A 19,150-nucleotide genomic window follows, 5' to 3' on the forward strand; every position below is an offset into this window, starting at 1 on the left:
GGCACCTGGCGTTGGCCGCTGTTGGCAGACAGGATACTGGGCTGGATGGACCTTTGCTCTGACCCAGTATGGCCGTTCTTATGTTCTTAGCCAAAGAATACACTTTGTGACTTGAAAGAAAACCACACGTATGTAGCTCAGCTCTGCCGGCATGGTACTATTTAAAAGGGAGCACGCATGAGGATTTATGGCATTTAGAAGACACCTTTAATACTGAACATCTGAGCGATTGTTGGGGCACTTTGGAGGCTCTTGTGGCTGCAAAACAATCAGCTGCTGGCTGCATTTGAGAAATGCTGTTCTGGAGTCTAAATGAACAAGGCCTTCCCTTAGCCACATGCTGGGGAAATGAGGTAAGACTCCTTCTCATGAGATCACTCCCTCTCAGCTGCAGAGAAAAGCTTGACAACGTAACCCTGAGTTTAAAAGGTTCAAAAGCAGAAGGCACATACGGAGTTTAAACGAGACACACTTATTGCTTGAGGGCCCCACTGCCTGATTTTGAGATCTTGGCTTGTTCAAGTAGGTGTGAGTTGTATAAGTGTCACTTCTAGGAGTCTCATTTTGAGCCCCTTTCGAGTGCAGTCTCTTTTCCCATCTGTCAAGGTTTCTTCCCCACTTTGAACTCTAAGGTACAAATGTGGGGACCTGCATGAAAACCTCCTAAGCTTACTTTACCAGCTTAGGTTAAAACTTCCCCAAGGTACAAACTATTTGACCCTTGGACTTCCACTGCCACCACCAAAAGTTTAACCGGGTTTCTGGGAAAGTGTTGTTTGGAAACGTCTTTCCCCCCAAAATCCTCCCCAAAACCTTGCACCCCACTTCCTGGGGAACGTTTGGTAAAAATCCTCACCAATTTGCATAGGTGACCACAGACCCAAGCCCTTGGATCTTAGAACAATGACAAAAGGATTCAGTTCTTGAAAAGAAACATTTTAATAGAAGAAACAGTAAAAAGAAAAGGATCACCTCTGTAAGATCAGGATGGTAAATACCTTACAGGGTAATTAGATTCAAAACATAGAGAATCCCTCTAGGCAAAACCTTAGGTTACAAAAAGACACACGGACAGGAATATTCATTCTATTCAGCTCAACATATTTTATCAGCCATTTAAAGAAATCATAAGCTAACGCATATCTAGCTAGATTACTTACTAAGTTCTAAGACTCCATTCCTGTTCTGTCCCTGGCAAAAGCCTCACCCAGACAGACACAGACCCCTTTGATGTTCTCCCTCTTTCCAGCTTTTGAAAGTATCTTGTCTCCTCATTGGTCATTTTGGTCAGGTGCCAGCGAGGTTATCCTAGCTTCTTAACCCTTTACAGGTGAAAGGATTTTTCCTCTGGCCAGGAGGGATTTTAAAGGTGTGTACCCTTCCCTTTATATTTATGACACCATCACATACACTTCAGGTTTGCTACAGATCCACCGTCTTCCCATGTAGCACCGTGAGCTGCTGACCCCTTTCTCGTCGTTCAGATACGCGCAGTCACCTCCTCCTCTTAAGTGAAACCTGCCACACAGAAGCCAGGGAGCTGCAGTCAGGCAGAGGCTGGGCATTTCACACCAGTCCCAGCCAGGGGAGCCGTTCTCCACAGTGCAGGCCTGAGTGCGGAGCAGCTACTCTCCCAGCCCCTCAGAAGCAGAGCTCAGGACAGCGGGGGCTTTGCAGAACCGCTGACTGTTCCTGACCCTCTATGCTGAGCAGCCCACAGGGGTGCTGAAGAATGGACAGTCCCCAGCAGGACAGAGAGAATTTGTTAGACTGATTGTCAAAAGGGACCGGCCCTCTAACAAGAGGGGCAGACCATCACCAGAACCAGACGACTGAGCAGGAAAAGCGGGGGACAGGAAGGATCTCGCCTCCTTGAAACACATGGAGCAGAACCAAGATGACACTGAAAGAAGAAATTGCATTCAGGGGTTTCCTTCTCCGTTTATCTATAACTCTTGAGCTTTCCATTGGGCATGGGGGAAAAAGAGAGTGTTGAAGAAGTTCCTTTGTGAAAGCATGTGTTCCTTGTTTGTAACCCTCACGTGAGTCTCCCAGAGTTCATCTGGTGTGGAGGGTGGAGCTCTAGGGACAACATGCCTCTCGGGAGATTTGGGAGGGTTCAGCACTGGTTTTGGATCCTACAGCAGCTGATCTGGAGGGTCCCACATCCTAAGGAGCATACCAGACAGGGAGTCTGTACCCCAGGAGAATGCCACAGAGGCTCGAACTCAGGACAGTGTCTGGTAGCTCTTCAGACCCAGTGAGGCTGGAAGCAGGTGGGATCCAAAGGTTGGGTCCAATACAGCAGAATGGGGACTGTCCATTGGGGAGCCCTGACCCAGCGCCAAAAGAGCCTGATTTTTCAAAGTACTGAAGTAACCCAGACCAGAGAAGTGGGGGGGGTCTCCATCCCCCTCTAATGGCTGGCCTGCAAAAGAGCTTTATCAATCGGGGGGGAGTTTCAGTTAAAGAAGTGGATTCTTTCGCTCCTATGGCAGAGGCTCATGCTTCTACTGCTGAAGTCCCAGGGTTCAAGCAGCGCTGGTTTTGTGATCACACTTGGAGCCCACTGAAACCCATCGCGGGGTGGTGGCTGGGCAGCCATCACTACTGTACCCCGTTCCCGTGGGAGCCCCAGGCGTCCAGCACCTGTGAACCGCAGGCTCCTTTAACATCGGTGCCTTGTTGCGGATTCAGAGGCCTCACCAGCCAAGTCACTCAAACCTGCTGGCTGCAATCCCCAGCGGGACCTGCACCTGCCATGCAGTGCTCGGCATGCTGCCCTCTCTAGCGGCCACTGTTAACCTGAGCTCCCTGCTGCCTCCTTTCCCCAGGGGGGGTCAGACACCCCAGGGACCTTGCTGAAGAGGGCTGGGGGAGAACAGCGAGTGTCCCAGCTGAAATCCCAGCGCGCTGCGAGGGCATCTCTGGCTATGGCGGGCTCCGTCTCCGGCCCAGCACCATGCTGCGGGGAGGAGCCGAGAGTTCAGGGACACGCCGGCTCCCATCGGTCTCCGATACACGCAGGACGCGAACGGACCAGGGTCGTGTCTGGTGGTTTCACTAGCACTGAATGGTGGATCTACCTGAGCTCAAACCGCTCAGACACCAGAATCCCCAAGCCCAGGGAATTTGTCCAGAGGGGTGAGAGAGACTCACAGGTGGTTGAATTTGGTGCCATTGGCCCATTTCCAGGGCTGACCCTGCTCCCTCCAGAGGCCGATCCAGTGGTCATAGACACCCTTATGGCGCAGCAGGAACGCCTTAAAGAAAGCTGAGGGACAGCAGGTATCAGCCCCACCTCCCATGCTCCCCCCCACCGCCCCTCCAGGGCTCTGTGCTGCAGAGAATCCCAGTCACATATTGAAGTGTGCTCAGTTTATTTTCAGGGGGGATTTTCCCCTCCTTCTTGCAAAGCACAAGATCCCCCGGGCAGTCTTAACCCTCCCACCACACACAGCAGCCCCACCCCGGTGCTCCCAGTCACCCACACCCCAAGTCCCCCTGAGCTGGGGGCAGCTGTTGGGTCTGAGCTCTCTGCAGAGACGTCTCTTCTCACAGAGCAGCCACTGCTCACCCCAGCAAGGCAGGAGGAGGGAGGGAGGCAAGCTGAAGTGGGAGGGGTCAATGTGAAAGGATCCCCTCCTCCCCCGCCTCCTCAGCTGGCTGCTCCTTTCCCATCCCCACAACAGGAGCACTGGCTGGGTTCTCAGTTCCACTCCAGCAGCCAGCAGGCCAGGAGATGCTTGAGCCAGCCCTGCCCTAGACAGAAGCTGTCTCCCTATTTGGGGAGGGGGGCAGCGGAGAATGGGCAATCCCTGTGATCACACACAGACAGTAGGGCCCTGGGCCCAGCCAGGGCTGGCGTTCAGCGGCTGGAAGTTCATTCACTCCGGCCTCCCAGCACGGGAGGGCTCAGAGCTGCTCCTCACTCCACGGGGCAGAGCCCAGGTCCTGCTGCAGCAGCCATCCCTGTGCCCAGATTAGTGTCTGGCAACTCGAGAGTCTCTCACCGTTTCCTGCTCAGTGTCGATCCCAGCCAGGGAGGCACCCAGGGCAGAGCAGCGGCTTCGGCTGTCGGTCCAGCTCCCTTCCGTCTCTGAGAAATAGTAGCATTTCCCTTGGTATCCCATCCAGCCGTCCGGGCACGAGGGGCTCGCAGGGGGGCACAGATCAGCTGATGAAAGCTGAGAGGTCAGCGCTGAGAATGAGACAGTCACATGGAGGGTAAGAATTGCAACGAGAATTGGGCATTTGACTGGTACAAAAATTGGTCAACTGACCAGTCAAATCTGTCAAAGAGTGGTCAGATATTTTAAAATACCAATTTATCAGAATTGGTTACCTCCCGCCAGGAAGAAAAAAGAGCAAGATGTCATTGTCTCCAGTAGGTTTAGCTTTCGATAGATACGGATCTACCTAATTTTTTTAAAAATGTACTTCACTGAGTTATTTTAGCTCAGAAAAAAAAGGCAAAACAATGAAACCAAGTTCTGGAAAACACCAGTGAGGCTCCAAGACGCAATCCGAAAGGCAGGCTGCCTCCTACCCCCAGGGCTCTCGCTGGAGCATTTGACTGCGGCCAAACAGGCAGTCAATTGACCGGCTTGCCAAGCCCATTGGGACCCCCAGCTGGGGCTGGTCCACTGCAATCAGATGCAGGGGGACGGAGACGTTTGTCACTGTAAATTTGCCTGGCAAGAAGGATTCCAGGGACACTCCCAGCCTGGGAGGGACTGACACAGCTCAGAGCATTTCACCCCAGGCACAAGATCAACAGCTGGACGTTCAACCTAGCAACAAACAGCAGGTGAACAACTGAGAAGAATGTGGGAACTTTCACTCAGGGACATGAAAGCCACAAGGGGGCGCCAGAAACCACAGCCACGGGAAATGACCTGTTGCACTGTGGGCCAGGAATGATGGAACTTAATTCACCTCCTACCTGCAGACTTTTCTCTCCCCAAACACAGCAGCAAGAAAGGCACTTTCTGGAAGCCCTCACGGCAGTGTAACCCTTTCAGAGCCATGAAAGAGCAGCAGTGGGGTCACCCATAAGTGACACCAAAGAGGATTTGAAAGGCCTGTCTAGTTGAGAGGAGTTGGACTCAAACCCCTCCAGATGTTTTCGAGCACGTCACTTTTGTTTGCACCACAGTAACTCGGTAGCTGGTTTTCAAGCCTTCCCATGTGGCTGGCGCTCAGCGAGGAACAGACACTCTAAGTTGGGAAGAGTTAGGAAACGTGGCAGCGGTGATCAGAAAGCGAGCATGTGTTCACCTCACTCACAAGGCATGTCTGACCCTGTAGATTTCACTGTCCAGTGCACGGTAGCCCACACCCCTGCCCTACTGAACTGAGCAGAGAAGTCAGTGACTAACAGTTGATGGCACAGGCTGTCTCCACCATCCATCTCCAGCTCAGATGCCACATGTTCTGCAGAGCTCCCTGCACCTGCAGGTGTGTAACCAACCCTAAGCTCACAGATTCCCACCTTACACAGTGAGAACCAATGCTGCCCATTGCAACAGCCTGCCATTACAGCAGGGAGCTGGGATTCAGGGCGCATCTGTATCCGAGCAATCTGCACCAGTATAATCACAGTGACGCAGTGACATCAGGGCAAACACCTCCTGGAGATGCGCTGGAGCAGTGCGGCTCGCTCTGGTAACTTCCTGCAGCAAACTGCACCAAGGCAAGCTCCTTTGTGCACCAGTGCAGTGCGTCTGCTTTAGCGGTTTGCACCAATTCAACTGCACGGATGTCATGACATCGGCACAGAGGATTCCTAATGCAGACGGAGCTGGATTCAATCCCCTCTGCCAGCTGCTAAACCCTCCTGGGGCCCAGTGATCGGATCCCAGGACAATAGAGAAATCCCACCCCCGACATTCCCCAGCACGCCCTGCCCCAGACAACGGGGGGATACAACAGGGTTCATGTTCACCGCAAACAGACGCCCTCTGCATGAGCACACGCTGTCTGTGCAGCCCGGGGGAGTGAATGGTGCTAAGGGACCCTTCCTGGCCAAGCTCAGCGATTGGGGGGTTTCCACACTGCGCTGGTGGAGGGGTCTTGACTTAATTCTATGGCTCATTTCAATAACACGGCAGCACCTGCCGCCCGGCCACAGGCATGACCTGAAGATCCAGGAAGGCCAAGCTGGTAACCTCAGAGCAACACAGGGAAGGCAAAGGGCTCAGGGTTGCACTGCATCCTGTCCCACTGGACACCCTGGTCAGGGACTGCTTCATGGCGCGTGGCAAAGGTGACTTGGGTCCAAAGTGCTCAGAGATGGGCTGGGGGGGCTAATGTCAGTCAGATCATCCTGACACAGAGAGTGCCCAGGTGCAGGGGTCTGGGAGGAAGATCCCCCAGGAATCCTCTGCCCCAGGGGCAGAAGCCGGACAGGCCGGGAGGAGAGAGTGAGTGTGGCAGGTCACGGGGGAATGGGATGCGCGGAGATCGTAGATGGAGGGGAAGGGAGCGGGGCGGAAGCTGGGAACTCACCTGCCAGAGCAATGATGGCAGCAATCAACGCAGACCATACAACTATCACTGCAACCACAACTCTACAGGTTGGACTTTTCTTGCAGTTCCAAGGAGGGTCTGAAACAGAAAGACCCGTCAGGCAGGGCTGGGAGGACACGTCTCACTGACAGCACCGGGGCTGGAGCTGCCCTGGAACATGCACCGTTCTTGTCTAGTTTTTGTAAAGCTCTCCAACACCACTTTCTACAAACCATTACCCTCTGATCCCACTGAGGGTTTCCAAAAGTTAGTGCCTGTCTCACCCACCGCAACCTGCAAGGTCTCGTGCCAGCAAAGGGAAGCTGCTCCCAGATCTGGAGCTGCATTCGCATGTCCTGAGGGCTGTCCTGCACCATGGTTACCACGGGCAGGTAGGTCATCAACCTCCATCTCTGTCCCAGCTGCAGGATGGCCTCTGGTTCCTGCTCCCTCAGGCACCTGGAGATACTGAAAAAGGGGTGGGGTTGGCAGAGCAGGAGAACACCCCATGAGGTTAAGAAATGGCAGTGAGAGCCTTTTCCCTCCCTGGGAGATTATGGTGTCCCTCTGTGGGGACTCCCTTCCTGGCAGATGCTATTGAGCTATTGAAAGAGCTCAGCCTGTTTAGATTATAAAAAAGATTGGGTGGTGACATCATAGAAGTGTTGAAGTGACTTCATGGAGAGAAAATATTGGGTATTAAAGGGCTCATTAATCTAGCAGAGAAAAGAATAACAAGACCCAGTGGCTGAAACTCAAAAGAGACCAATTCGTATTAGAAAGAGGGCACACATATTCAACAGTGAGGACGAATCACCAAAGGAAGAAACTAGAAAGGGAAGTGGTGGGAATTCCCCACCTCTTGATGTCTTCTAATGAAGACTAGATGCCTTTCTGGAACGTGTGTAGTCAAAAATTAGCTCCTATGCTCTACAGAAAGCATGTGATATGCAGGGGGTCAGATGACACGCTCTAATGGTCTCTTCTGTCCATAAAGTCTTCTAATTGATAAAAAATGAGCGTAGCATGGGGAGAAGCCTCTGATGTTTTACTGTGTTCGGCTTGAGCCCACAATGAACGCTCATTGAGAGGGGTGATCCAGGGGAAGCAGCTGAAACATCCAATGTGGCTGGACAGGGGCAGGACATCAGCACTGCAGGGGAGGGGTGGGTGTGGCAGTGACATCACAAGGGCCTTTGGCAGGACCTCAGCCTATTGGACAAAGGTGGTAGGGAGGCGATGACCTCACAGAGAGATCTTGACATCAGCCAGGCAGGACAGGGGTGCAGGACAGGGGCAAGCTCGGAGATCCCTGTGGCTTTGCTTCAGCACGTCTCCTTCTCGAGGTCTCTCCTAGAGGACTGAGAGAGCATTCACTTTCACATTCGTGAGCGCAAGGAGGACCCTCTTCGGAGTTTTCTCCTTTTCTTTTAGTGGTTTTGCTCGAAAACAGACGTCCCTGTATAGAAGGTAAGAGCCTCGGAGAGGTTTGGAACCTGTTCAGTCTGATCCATCAGGTGTCGGCTGATTTTTAGGAATGGAAAACACTAGATTGCGGGGGCAGCATTTTATTTCTGACCTAAGACTTTGTCCCTTAGAATTACTGGGGACATTGGGGTTTCTCCTTTTTGTTTTCCCTTTTCCTGTCTCTCCCTCCTTTCTTGTCTTCTCTTGCATCTTTGTCCTTTCCCCCTGCTTTCCTTTCACCACCAGGACCTGTCTGTGCGTGTGGAGTTGGGGACGGAGGGGGGGAGGGGGGGTTGCACTCCAACTCTCATTGCGGGAGGCCCTCCCAAAGACATGTGGCTGGAATAGTGCTCTAAGAGTGACTCCCTCCGGTGGTGACCCGGGACATCTGGTGAGAACTCTCAGCTTTCTGCTTCTCAGAGTCTCAATGCTGATTGGGGGAGTTTGGGGCTATTGTGAGGGAGGAGGCTCAGGTCCTTGTGACCCTCTTTTAAGACCAAGGAAATAGGGCGTAACCAAACATGTATTTGATTGCTCTTGCCGCTTTTCTCCATTCATTGTCTTGGAGTAATTCACGATTCTCTCTCTAATGGGCTAGTTCTTCTAAAATACTTACTAAAGAATTAGGTTTTAATAAAGCCAAATGCAACCCCATACCTCCAGTAACAAAGGAGTCAGGCGGCACCCTACAGAATTGGGGACAATCCGCTGGAAAGCAGTGACCCTGAAAAGGATTTTGGGGTCATAGTGGACAAGCTGTTCAACATGAGCTGTCAATGTGAAACTGTGTTAAAAAAGGTTAAAGCCATTCTTGGCTGGATAGAGTAGTGAGGATGGAAAGGGAAGTGAAAGAGCATTGGTGAGACTGATGTTGGAATGTTGAATCCAGTTCTTGTGTCCACATTTTGAATATTATGTTAAAACAATTGGAGAGGGTGCAGAAAAGATTCATAACTGAGTGATGGGATGATGCCCTATTATGAGACATTGAAAAAGCTCAATCTGCTTAGTATATACAAGAGAAGAATGAGAAGTGAGTTGCTTGACTTCATGGAGAGAAAATGTTGAGTATAAAAGGGCTCTTTTATGTCTCAGAGAAAGGCATGACAAAACCCCATGGATGGAAGCAGAAATCAGAAAAAGGATAATGACAATAAGACCCAGATTTGTAAGAGGGTGGTGTTAGGGGGCTTATTCCTTCACCCACTTACTTCCCTGGTCCTTCTCACATGAACAGAGAGCAACAATACCCGAAGTCCAAAGGTGCAAACAATTCGATGTTTATTGGGGTGAACTTCCAGCAAGCATGATTCCAGTTTCCTTCCTTAGTATCCTCCTTCCCAGCTCTGACACCACAGAGCCTTACGCCTATGTCCCTGTTCCGATTCCTGCCCTTAGCCAAGCATGATTCCAACTTCCTTACTCCCATTCCCTGTTCCCATTTCCCCCTTTAGCAAAACATGATTCCAATTTTCTTACCCCCATTCCCTGTTCCCATCTCCCCCTTTAGCAAAACATGATTCCAATTTTCTTACCCCCATTCCCTGTTCCCATCTCACACACCCACATGCCCACCTCCACCCACACCCCCCCCCCCATTGACTACAGATTATATAGTAAAACTTGAGTTCTGCTTAGCTATACCTTAACCAATCATTTTCCTGAAATTTAACTAACCAATCCTAACATATTGTAACATGATTATGTCACCAATTATATCCCACCACCTCAATTAGTTTACACCTAGCAAAAGTAAAAATACAGCAGACAGGAACAATCACAGAACCAGACAGAGATTATACAGACAAACAACAGCAAAGTGGGAACTATAATGACAAAACAATACAGAAGTGAGGATTTCACATCCCAGCTATTGATAAGTGAGTTCTTGCCAGACAGGATGCTATCAAACTAAGTTTCCTTTTACATTTTCTAGGCACTTCCCTTTCTCTGGAGGTGATAGGAATACAATCCTGTCCTGATAGTGCCTAACAGCCTTTTTTTCAGCACCTTATTTCAATGTGACTAGTTTGGAATGTGAGGATGTGACCGTTCGCTTCCCAGCTTATGGCTGCCTCTGCTGCTTAGCCAAAGGCCTGAGCCTAAGAACAGGGCCTCAGACTGTCACAGTAAGAGAAGGCCCTTACACCAGCAGACAGTGATTTTGATTCTTTCTTTTATACCTCTATCACTAGCCAAGTGATAAGAATACACCTAAATTCTTAGAGTATAGGCCTTTACAGACAGGCCTGAATATCTATATCCTAACAGGTGGTTTGTCATTGGCACAAAGTACCAAGAGAAATGATGGCTTCTCCATCTCTTGATCTCTTCGAATAAAGACTAGATGCCTTTCTGGAAAATGTTTGAGTAAAAGAAAAGCCCAGCTCTTCTGACATACAGGAGGCCTTAGGATACGCAGGGGATCAGATTAAATGCTCGAATGGTTCCTTCTGGCCATAAAGTCAACTAACTTGTGAAAACCTAATTGCGGCCTGGGGAAGAACTTCTGTGTTCTACTATGTAGTCGGTGTCACCCCACAAGGAAGTGACATTGAGTGGGGTGATCCAGGGGAAGCGGCTGAAACATCCAATGTAGCTGGACAGGGGCAGGACATCAGCACTGCAGGGGAGTGGTGGGTGTGGCAGTGACATCACAAGAGCCTTTGGCAGGACCTCAGCCTATTGGACAAAGGTGGTGGGGAGGCGATGACCTCACAGAGAGAACTTGACATCAGCCAGGCAGGACAGGGGTGCAGGACAGGGGCAAGCTCGGAGATCCCTGTGGCTTTGCTTCAGCACGTCTCCTTCTCGAGGTCTCTCCTGGAGGACTGAGAGAGCATTCACTTGCACGTACGTGAGCGCAAGGAGGACCCTCTTTGGAGTTTTCTCCTTTTCTTTTAGTGGATTTGCTCGAAAACAGACGTCCCTGTATAGAAGGTAAGAGCCTCGGAGAGGTTTGGAACCTGTTCAGTCTGATCCATCAGGTGCTGGCTGATTTTTAGGAAAGGAAAACATTAGATTGTGGGGGCAGTATTTTATTTCCGACCTAGGATTTTGTCCCTTAGAATTACTGGGGACATTGGGGTTTCTCCTTTTTGTTTTCCCTTTTCCTCTGTCCCTCCTACCTTTCTCTTCTTGCTTCCTTTGTCCTTTTCCTCTGCTCTCCTCCCACCACCAGGAGCTCTGTGTGTGGAGCGGGGTCCGGGGGGGTTGTGGGAGGCCCTCACAGAGAGGTGAGACTGGACTAGTGCTCCGAGAGTGATCCCCTCGGTGGTGACCGGGGCCATTCTTTGGGCTATTTAATGAGAACCCTTAGCCTCCCACCCCTCAAAGTCTCAACCTTGATTGGCTGAGGAGGGGGCTATTGACAGGGAGGAAACTCTGGTCTTTGTTGTTCTCTTTTATGACCAAGCAAATAAGTCACAATCAGTTATACGTTTGACCAATGTGGATGCTGCTCTCCATTCATTGTCTCGGAGCAGTTCATGATCCTCTCGAACATTCCAGTTCTTCTGAAATAATTGCTGAATAATTACTATGAACAATTGTTGGTCTGTAGCTCATTTGAGAGCAATTCTGCTACTGACTGGCTGCATCAGCTAAGACAAGTCCCTGCTCCTTTCTCAGCCTTCGTTTCTCCTTCTGTCAAGAATGAATAACAATCCTCTCCCACCTACCTCACCATGGGTGGATGCTGGGGATCCACTGAACAGTGTCACTCGGAGCAGTGCAGACTAGGGGGTGTCCTATCACACTGAGCCATATCAGATTATAACCTAATATTCAATTTGATTTGTATTTTATTGTTTTGAAATTGTGAAAAGCAGCAACTACTTAGCTCAGACTGAAGCATCTCATCCAATTTTCTAGAGCATAGTGTCTCCCCTTTGTGTATGACGAGACAGTTGAATGCACTGTGACGGACAGGAGATGCTCTTGTTTTGCAAACAGATATTTTTGCAAAGAATTTTCATCCTACTTGTTATGATTTCAAGAAACAAAGTGGTTTCGTTTGAATGGATTTTCTGACAGAAAAAGGTTTCCATGAAAATGTTCACACCTTATTTCCTGGGCCTTATCCCTGCCTCTGGGGGGTTGTTGTCTGTTAGTTAGAACAGGAATCAGGACAGTTGTCTTCTCTTTCTGGCTCCGTCACCGCTTCGCTGTGTGACACCTTGGGTAGGTCCAATGGGAACAGGGTCAATTCTCTAACTCCAGGCAGCAGGAAGCCTGGGTGAGATAAGGGATGTTAAGGCCATCTGCGAAGGAGAAAGGGATGTTTCCAGGTGTTGAATGTCAAGAACTCTAAACTTTGCTAAAATGGATAGTCTCGAGAAACAAGAACTAGTTGGGGCCAAACTTTAACCATTGTCTTTTATAAAGCCCATTCAGGAATGTGAGTCCCAGAGAGCCATAGAGAGGGGGAGCAACTTGCCCAAAGTCCCACAGATCAAGAGGCAGCAATGGAAGCAGGAGTGACACTCTCTCTCAAAGGCAGGGGGACCAGACATTAGGGCCTGGTTTCAATTGCCAGCTGTGGGAGGGAGTGTGCGGCAGTGGTCAGTGAAAGGGTCCATCCATGGCTCTGACACTCGGTGTGACCCTGTGGTCGCAGCTGAGGCCCGTTTGCCGTCAGTAGGGTTGGGGTCCCATGGCTACAGCCCAGTGGGTTTGGGAGGCTCCAGGAAGGTGAGTAAAGTGCTGGGATGTCAGGATCCCAGAGGCGCTGTCACCTCCGCCCTAGGGCCGTGTTCTGCACCCCCTGCTGCTGGCTGAGTTTCTCCGTCCCTTGGCAATCAGACAGACTCTTGTTTTCACAGCCAGTCGATCGCCCTCCTGTCATCACCCTGCCTGCTGGCTGGGCAGGGTAACTCCTGAGGTCACCACACTCTCCAGCCTGCCTTGGGCTTGGAGAGTGAGGAGGAGGGTGAGGGACGTCTGCTGACCCTGAACATCTGCCATCCATTGTACCATCACTGAGAGCACGTGAGTGGCATTCGGGTTCCATTCGGGTTCCTCGGTGTGTTCCCCTCTCTGTCTGGGGGAGAGACTATCTCCAAAGGGGGATTTCATTTGCAAACAGCCCCCAAGAGCCCCTCACTCTTAGGCCAGGCAGGGGCTTCTCCAGAGCCGTCTCCAGTGTGTTTGGAAAGGTTCCAGCAATGGGGCTTCCCAGCCCTTCCCCTCCCAGCCCTTCCCTCCCAACCCTTCCCCAGGCTGAGAGTCTCTGAGGTGAGCCAGACCCTGTGAGCTGCTGAGCCTGGAAATCAATGGGGAATGAGGAGGGCTCTGTGCTTCCTGTGCCGAGGGCCTTTGTGACTTTGATGTGAGGAATGATTTCCCAGGAGAAGTCCGGACTCCTGGCTTCTGTTCCTTCTCTAGCCTGGGCGGGAGAGTGGCCTGGGACGACAGGAGGGGACTGCTTCTCCAGAGTAACCGATGGTCTTTGGGACTGACCTCATTGCTGGAAAAGGATGAGACTTCCTGGCTATTGCAGCAGCAGGGATTACGAGGGGGAACGTTGGGAGCGGATCATGCAATGAACTCCTGCCCGTGTGTGTAGATGGCACTCCCTGCACTCCTGTGCGGGCAGAGGGGGCGGCTGTGGTTGGAGGAGGGAGGAGGAGGGACGGAAAAGGCCCAGGAGTGAAAGGCTGCCTTGAGCCCAGTCTCACCCCTGCTCCCCGCTCGGTTCCAGGATGGCCAGGCTCCTGCGGATGTTGCGGAGGAAGGCTCTGCAGGTGGCCCCAGAGCCTGAGGGAAGCAGCTGCCGTCTTCCCAAGGGGCAGAGCAACCCCTGCATTCCTGCTGGCGGGGAAGCAGCTCCCGTCCAGGCCAGACGGCGGAAGTGCCCGGCCTTCTGGAAAAGGACCCCGGCTCCCGGCGCAGGCGCCGAGCTGGGAGAGGCCCCGACCAGGCCCCTATGGAGCTGGCCCAGGCTGCGGTTTCGCAGACAGGACCCATCCCAGGAGGGGCGCCGGGCAGGGTGGCTCTGGGGCTTGTTGTGTGGGCAGCAGCGGCCCCAGGAGCCCAGACCTCCTTCCCATCAGGAGGCATCGCCCTGTCCGGTCTCTGAGGACCTTCCAGCCCCTGCAGGCCAGGAGGGGGAAGGTCCCTGTCCCAGCACGGGCAGCTCAGCATGGGACAGCGGCAGCACCTGGGCATCTGGCAGCAGCCAGGCCAATGGAGGCCACTGCTTTGTTCCAGGTGAGGAGCCGGGCTGGGCTCCGGGAGGGCTGAGGACGGGATGTGAACACCCTGGGCCCAGATGCTCTCCCAGGGATACGGGCGGGGGGTCCCAGGCCAGGTGTCTGGCCTGAGCCCCGCGAACCCCACGGACAGCAGCAGCCATCACACAGCTGCCCCTTCCACACGGGGACCTGGGGGTGGGGGCATGAAGAGCTTCTGCCACTTTGGTCCTTGCTGCTCCAGGGCCGGGGGAATCGGCACCTCCCCTGGAGTCCTGGCCAGTGGAGGGGGGGTTCTTCTCTGGGCTTCTGCAGCTGTTGGGGGCTGAAGGCATCCCTGAGAGGGAGGTTTGGGGCCCCATCTGCCCTGGGTGCCTGAGGTGGGAAGGGGGTCTTGAATCCTGCTCTGCCCACCACGCCCCTGTCCTTCCCTCCCTGGTGCAGGGACCCCCCTGGATTCGGAGCAGGAGGAAGGGGTGGACGTGGCCAAAGATGAAGCTGCTCTCAAGGTCATCCGAGAGCAGCTCCAGTGCAGAGATAAGGTACAAATGTTCCCCACTGGGCTGGAACCAAGATTGCCCTGTCCCTTCCCAGCATCCCCACCCCCTGCCGAGGGTCTTGTGCCTCCTGATCCACCACCCCCAATGGGACCCTTTTACATCCATGATGTGGGACCCCCAAGATGGGGGTGTCCCACAACAGCCAAGGTCATCTCCCCCCACAGGAACTGTTCCAGTTCCTGATCCTGCTTGTGTAGGAGTAGTGGGGGATTTGGACAATAGGCGGGTCCCCACAATCCCCCATTGAGGCCTGAGCCCTGGAGCTGGTGTGGGTGGGGCAGGAAGGTCCCTCATTAACAGGTTCTCTCTCGCTATACCCCACTCCCGGTGGGTACAGGATGAGGGGCAGCAGCTCCTGTTCCTTCAGGCCATCTACCCCGCATGTCTGGCTGCACGGGAGAGAGGGGAGGACACGCTGGAGCCGCGCTGCTGCAAGGCGGCTGTGGTGAAGAGGATCGTGGTGAGTGAGACACGCCATACGGCAGCTGGAGGGAGGGGGAGAATTGTGGGGCTGGGGGGCAGCTGAGAGTGGGGGACAAGGAATCTCATGGTTCCAGCTCAGTCGTCGGGATGGGGCTGAATGGGGGCAGTTTTGACAGGGAGGAGGAGAGAAGGGGATTGGGAGTGAGCTGGGCAGGAATCCGAGAAGGGGGACAAGTCGGATGGGCAGGAAGGAATTGGAGGAGCGGGAGGTGGTGGGGGATCCTGCTGGCCATGTGGGGCACTGGCTGTGTCATCTCCTCACTGGGAGGCGTCAGTCGGGCCTGAATCTCACACGCTCCTTTGTCTCTTTCACGTCTCACAGGAGCTCATCGAGGAGCTTCCCGATGACTCGTCACCCAGCGCCGTCCTCGCCCACTCCCTGGCTGCAGTGGGCTACCTCTGGTACTGAGACAGCCCCACCCCCCCACCCTGCCGGCTCCCCTCACCCCAGTGCTGCTCAGGCCCAAGGCTGGGAGTCACCATCACTGTCCCTCCCAAGTCACCTCCCAAGAGTGGTGCCTCTGGCAGAGATGGTGGGGTGGGGAGGGTCACTCTCTCCTGGCAGGGCTCTTCTTTTCACTCCCATAACATGACAGGGGCCTTGGGGAGGGGCTCATTCCCGGGCTCCGATACAGGAGGGGCAGCAGGCTCCAGGGAACAGCAGCTATTCCTGTCCTGCCACTGTCTGTCTGGGACACCTTGGCCTTGTCATTCCCTTGCGAAGTGCCTCAGTTTCCATTCTCGCCAGACTGTGCCTCTATCCCTGTGGCTTGGTGTCTGTGTTGGCGACAGTCCCACCCAGTACTGCACAGTCTAATACCAGCTCCTCTCTCTTGCCAGCACCATGAAACCTGCCCTGGAGCCAGCCCTAGAGACCCACCTCTTGCGAGCTGCCCTTCACTCCGTCTTCACCCTGGGCACGGAGAAGGACACCACCGGCATCCAGGTACCTCCTCCTCCATCCTCCTCCTCTTCCAGAGTAGTCCTTGGTCCCTACTCCCTTGATTAGCTGGAGCTCCAGATTTAGGGGTGGGGTAGTGGAGATGGAACAAGCTGCAGGCTTGGATCCTTCCCTCCAGCAGGGAAGAGATTACCCCTCCCTGGGGGATTTTTCTTTCTTTCTTTCTTTCTTTCTTTCTTTCTTTCTTTCTTTCTTTCTTTCTTTCTTTCTTTCTTTCTTTCTTTCTTTCTTTCTTTCTTTCTTTCTTTCCTAAGCCGTGTTTGGCCCAGAAGCCCAGGTTCCATCCATAGCAACTTGGCTGTTTCATACTCTTCTGCCTACAAGGCCCTCTGCAGAGACCTGCTAAGCTCATGGATTAAAGGTCCAGGGGTCATCAATTCTTGCAAATTGCCTGCAGTGGGATGTGAAGGAGAGAGGCCAGGAGATGTGTTTGGGAGTCTCCCCAGTGCTTCCCAGAGACCCCTCTTCCCATCCTGTGGCAGGTGTAGGCCCAGGTTCCCTAAGTCTGACCCATGCTTTGCAGACTCTGCAGAAAGTCATCCCAGAGGTCCTGGATGCCATGCTGGGGAACCTGCTGGCAGAATCCCCAGACACAGACAGGCTCCACTTCATCTTGGAGGTGAGCCCCATTTCACCGTAACTCTTTGGGGGACTGGTAAGGAGAGACTGGAAGATCCATTTTCTACTCTGTCCTCCTAGCTGGGTCCCCAGTGGGCTGTCCTTGGTTGGTGGGTCAGTGCAATGTAGTGTCAGGTCCTTCCTTCTTGAGGAACAGAGGAAGGAGCTGGGACTCCAAGCCAGAGCTCTGCCTGGTTCTGCTGAGCACTAAGCACAGGGCTCCTGGCTGTCTTGGGGAGAGAGAGTCTGAAAATCCACCCTTCCCCCTCCCCTCCAACACACAGAGCCCATGAGATTAGGGAGCTACTTCTCAGAGAAGAGGCACATGCTCCTTCCTAGAGAAACAGGAGGGCCCCAGGGAATCAGCCCTTCCCTCTGATCTGCTCTGAAATTCCTGGGGGGATTGTGCTCTCAGTCACTCCCTACTTCCCCCCAAGGATTTGCATAGCAGGGAAGGGCCGAGGGTTCAGTCTTCTTTCTGGTGAACTGTTCAGGAATCAGGAATTCTGGGAGGATGGGACCAGCCCCTAGATTGTCCCAATCTAGAGAGACGCGGAGAAGTTGTGACCTGAAGGGTACAAGCTGCATCCTGGGGGAAAGAATCCCCTTCTAAAGCTCTGCCATCAAGGACTCAGCTATTCCCCCCTGCGCAGAATGTCTCAGGCCCCTGGGGCTGGAGGCGTGGGGGGCTCATTTGTAAAGCAGGAGCAGCTGGCCACTGAGTCTGACCTGCCTCCTTTCCCCACAGCATATCAACCTCTGGGTCGTGTCCAGGGTGTCGCAGGAGCGAGCCAGGGCCATCAGGAGCAGCACAGCCCTGCTGAGATACACAGTCACTCTCCCTGAGTTTGACGTAAGTGAGTTCCGAGCCCAGCTTGCTGGCTCCAGGCGGAGGCGGGCTGGCTCCAGCGGGCTGCAGGATCTGCTGCTGCTGCCGGGGCTGTGGCTTAGGAGGGTTCTTCATGGGGAGGCAGAGTCAGAGCAGGACTGAGCTAGCTTGAGTCAAGTTCTTCTTGTCCTGGTTCAGTGTTGACCCTGGGCCTTTAAGGGGACCATGCTCCAGCCCCTGCTTGGCATCCCGGGCTCCCTTGGCAGCAGAGCAAATGAAGGCTCGATCTCAAGCTCCTCTCCCCCAGCATCTCCTGTAGAGGGGCTAAGGGGAAGGAGCCCTCTGGCCCAGGGTGGACAGGGAGCTGAGAGGAAAATGCTGATGGAGTCCCCTCTGCTCTCCCTTCCATTAGATCTCAGCCAAGTTCCCTCAGATGGGTCGCCATGTGGCCCAGCTGGCTCTATTTGTCAGCGATCCAGACAAGGACATCAGCCGGCAGGCCAGGGAGGGGACTTACCGGCTCTACCAACTGCTGCTCCAACAGAAGGGTAAGGAACCCAGCTGGGACACGGAACCCAATAGGGGACTGAGAGTGACCATATGTTGATAATGGGACCCTAGACCATTTCTCTCAGACTGACCCCAGCCGGAGGACAAGTCTCTCTCTGCCTCTGTTCTTCTCCACTCCACTGTGGAGCCACCAATGGGATTGGAAGGACACAGAAACTGCAACCAGAATGAGGAGAAAAGTCGCTCTCTCTCTCTCTCTCTCTTCCAGGTCTGACCATACATGACGCGGAAGATCTCTGGTGCTATGACTGGCACCAGGACAGAAGGCTCTTAGGCTACAAGAATACAGCCAGAGTGGGGGAGGTAAGGGCACTGTGCCAGGGCATGACACAGCTCAGGGAGTGTAGCTGGCTGGGTTCCCTGCAGTGGAGGCCTCCTGAAGACAGGAAAAGAGCCCGCTCCTTATTTCCAGCTCAGAGTTCCTCATCCAGCAACCAGTGGGACACGCTGGTGCGAAAGGTCCCACACTGGGACTGGGCCAGGAGTCTCCTTGTTCTTGTCAGGCTGCAGGTTGGATTCCCCTTGAAGAAACCAAGGAGCTGCAGATGCCATTCCCAGCGAGGAGAGAAATCACTAAGCTGCGGGGAAGAGACCTTTGGTCTGTCAGCTCCAACCCCCTCCTCCCCTCAACAACACACGCACACTCCTCTAGCCGCTGAGGTGCAGGAGATCTCTCTGCTGGAAGCAAGACAGAGTCCCCTGTCGTCTCTGTGCCCTGCACAGCAGAGTGGGCCTGCTCACACACATTAGAGATCCATTTCCAGCCCATCCTGGCCCCTGCCATAAATTGCCTTCCCGAAAGAGCCACTGGAGGCTTTGGTCCCTCAGCATCTGCGACCTTTTAATAAAGGGGCTTCCGTGAGCCCTGGGACCCTGAAAGCCTCCTGGGGAATGAACTGCCTTGGCCACAGCAGCTCTCTTCCCCGCCCTTTGGGGTACTAGACGCCATTGTACCGCCAGG

General features: G+C 53.5%; 1 pseudogene across 1 annotated transcript in view; it reads right to left on the reverse strand.

Moving 5' to 3' along the window:
• Nucleotides 1-559: 559 nt before the first annotated feature.
• Nucleotides 560-19,150, reverse strand: part of LOC311530634 (C-type lectin domain family 2 member D-like) — a 192,199-nt pseudogene continuing 173,608 nt past the window's right edge. Inside the window, exons 3-6 of the transcript in view lie at nucleotides 4,014-4,201; nucleotides 3,160-3,263; nucleotides 1,404-1,518; nucleotides 560-598 (exon numbers count right to left, since the gene is read on the reverse strand). The product of the transcript in view is annotated as a C-type lectin domain family 2 member D-like (transcript). The remainder of the gene's footprint in view (nucleotides 599-1,403; nucleotides 1,519-3,159; nucleotides 3,264-4,013; nucleotides 4,202-19,150) is intronic.

This window comes from Lepidochelys olivacea, assembly GCF_965140295.1.
Source record: "Lepidochelys olivacea isolate rLepOli2 genome assembly, chromosome: 14".
Taxonomy (NCBI): Eukaryota; Metazoa; Chordata; order Testudines; family Cheloniidae; genus Lepidochelys; species Lepidochelys olivacea.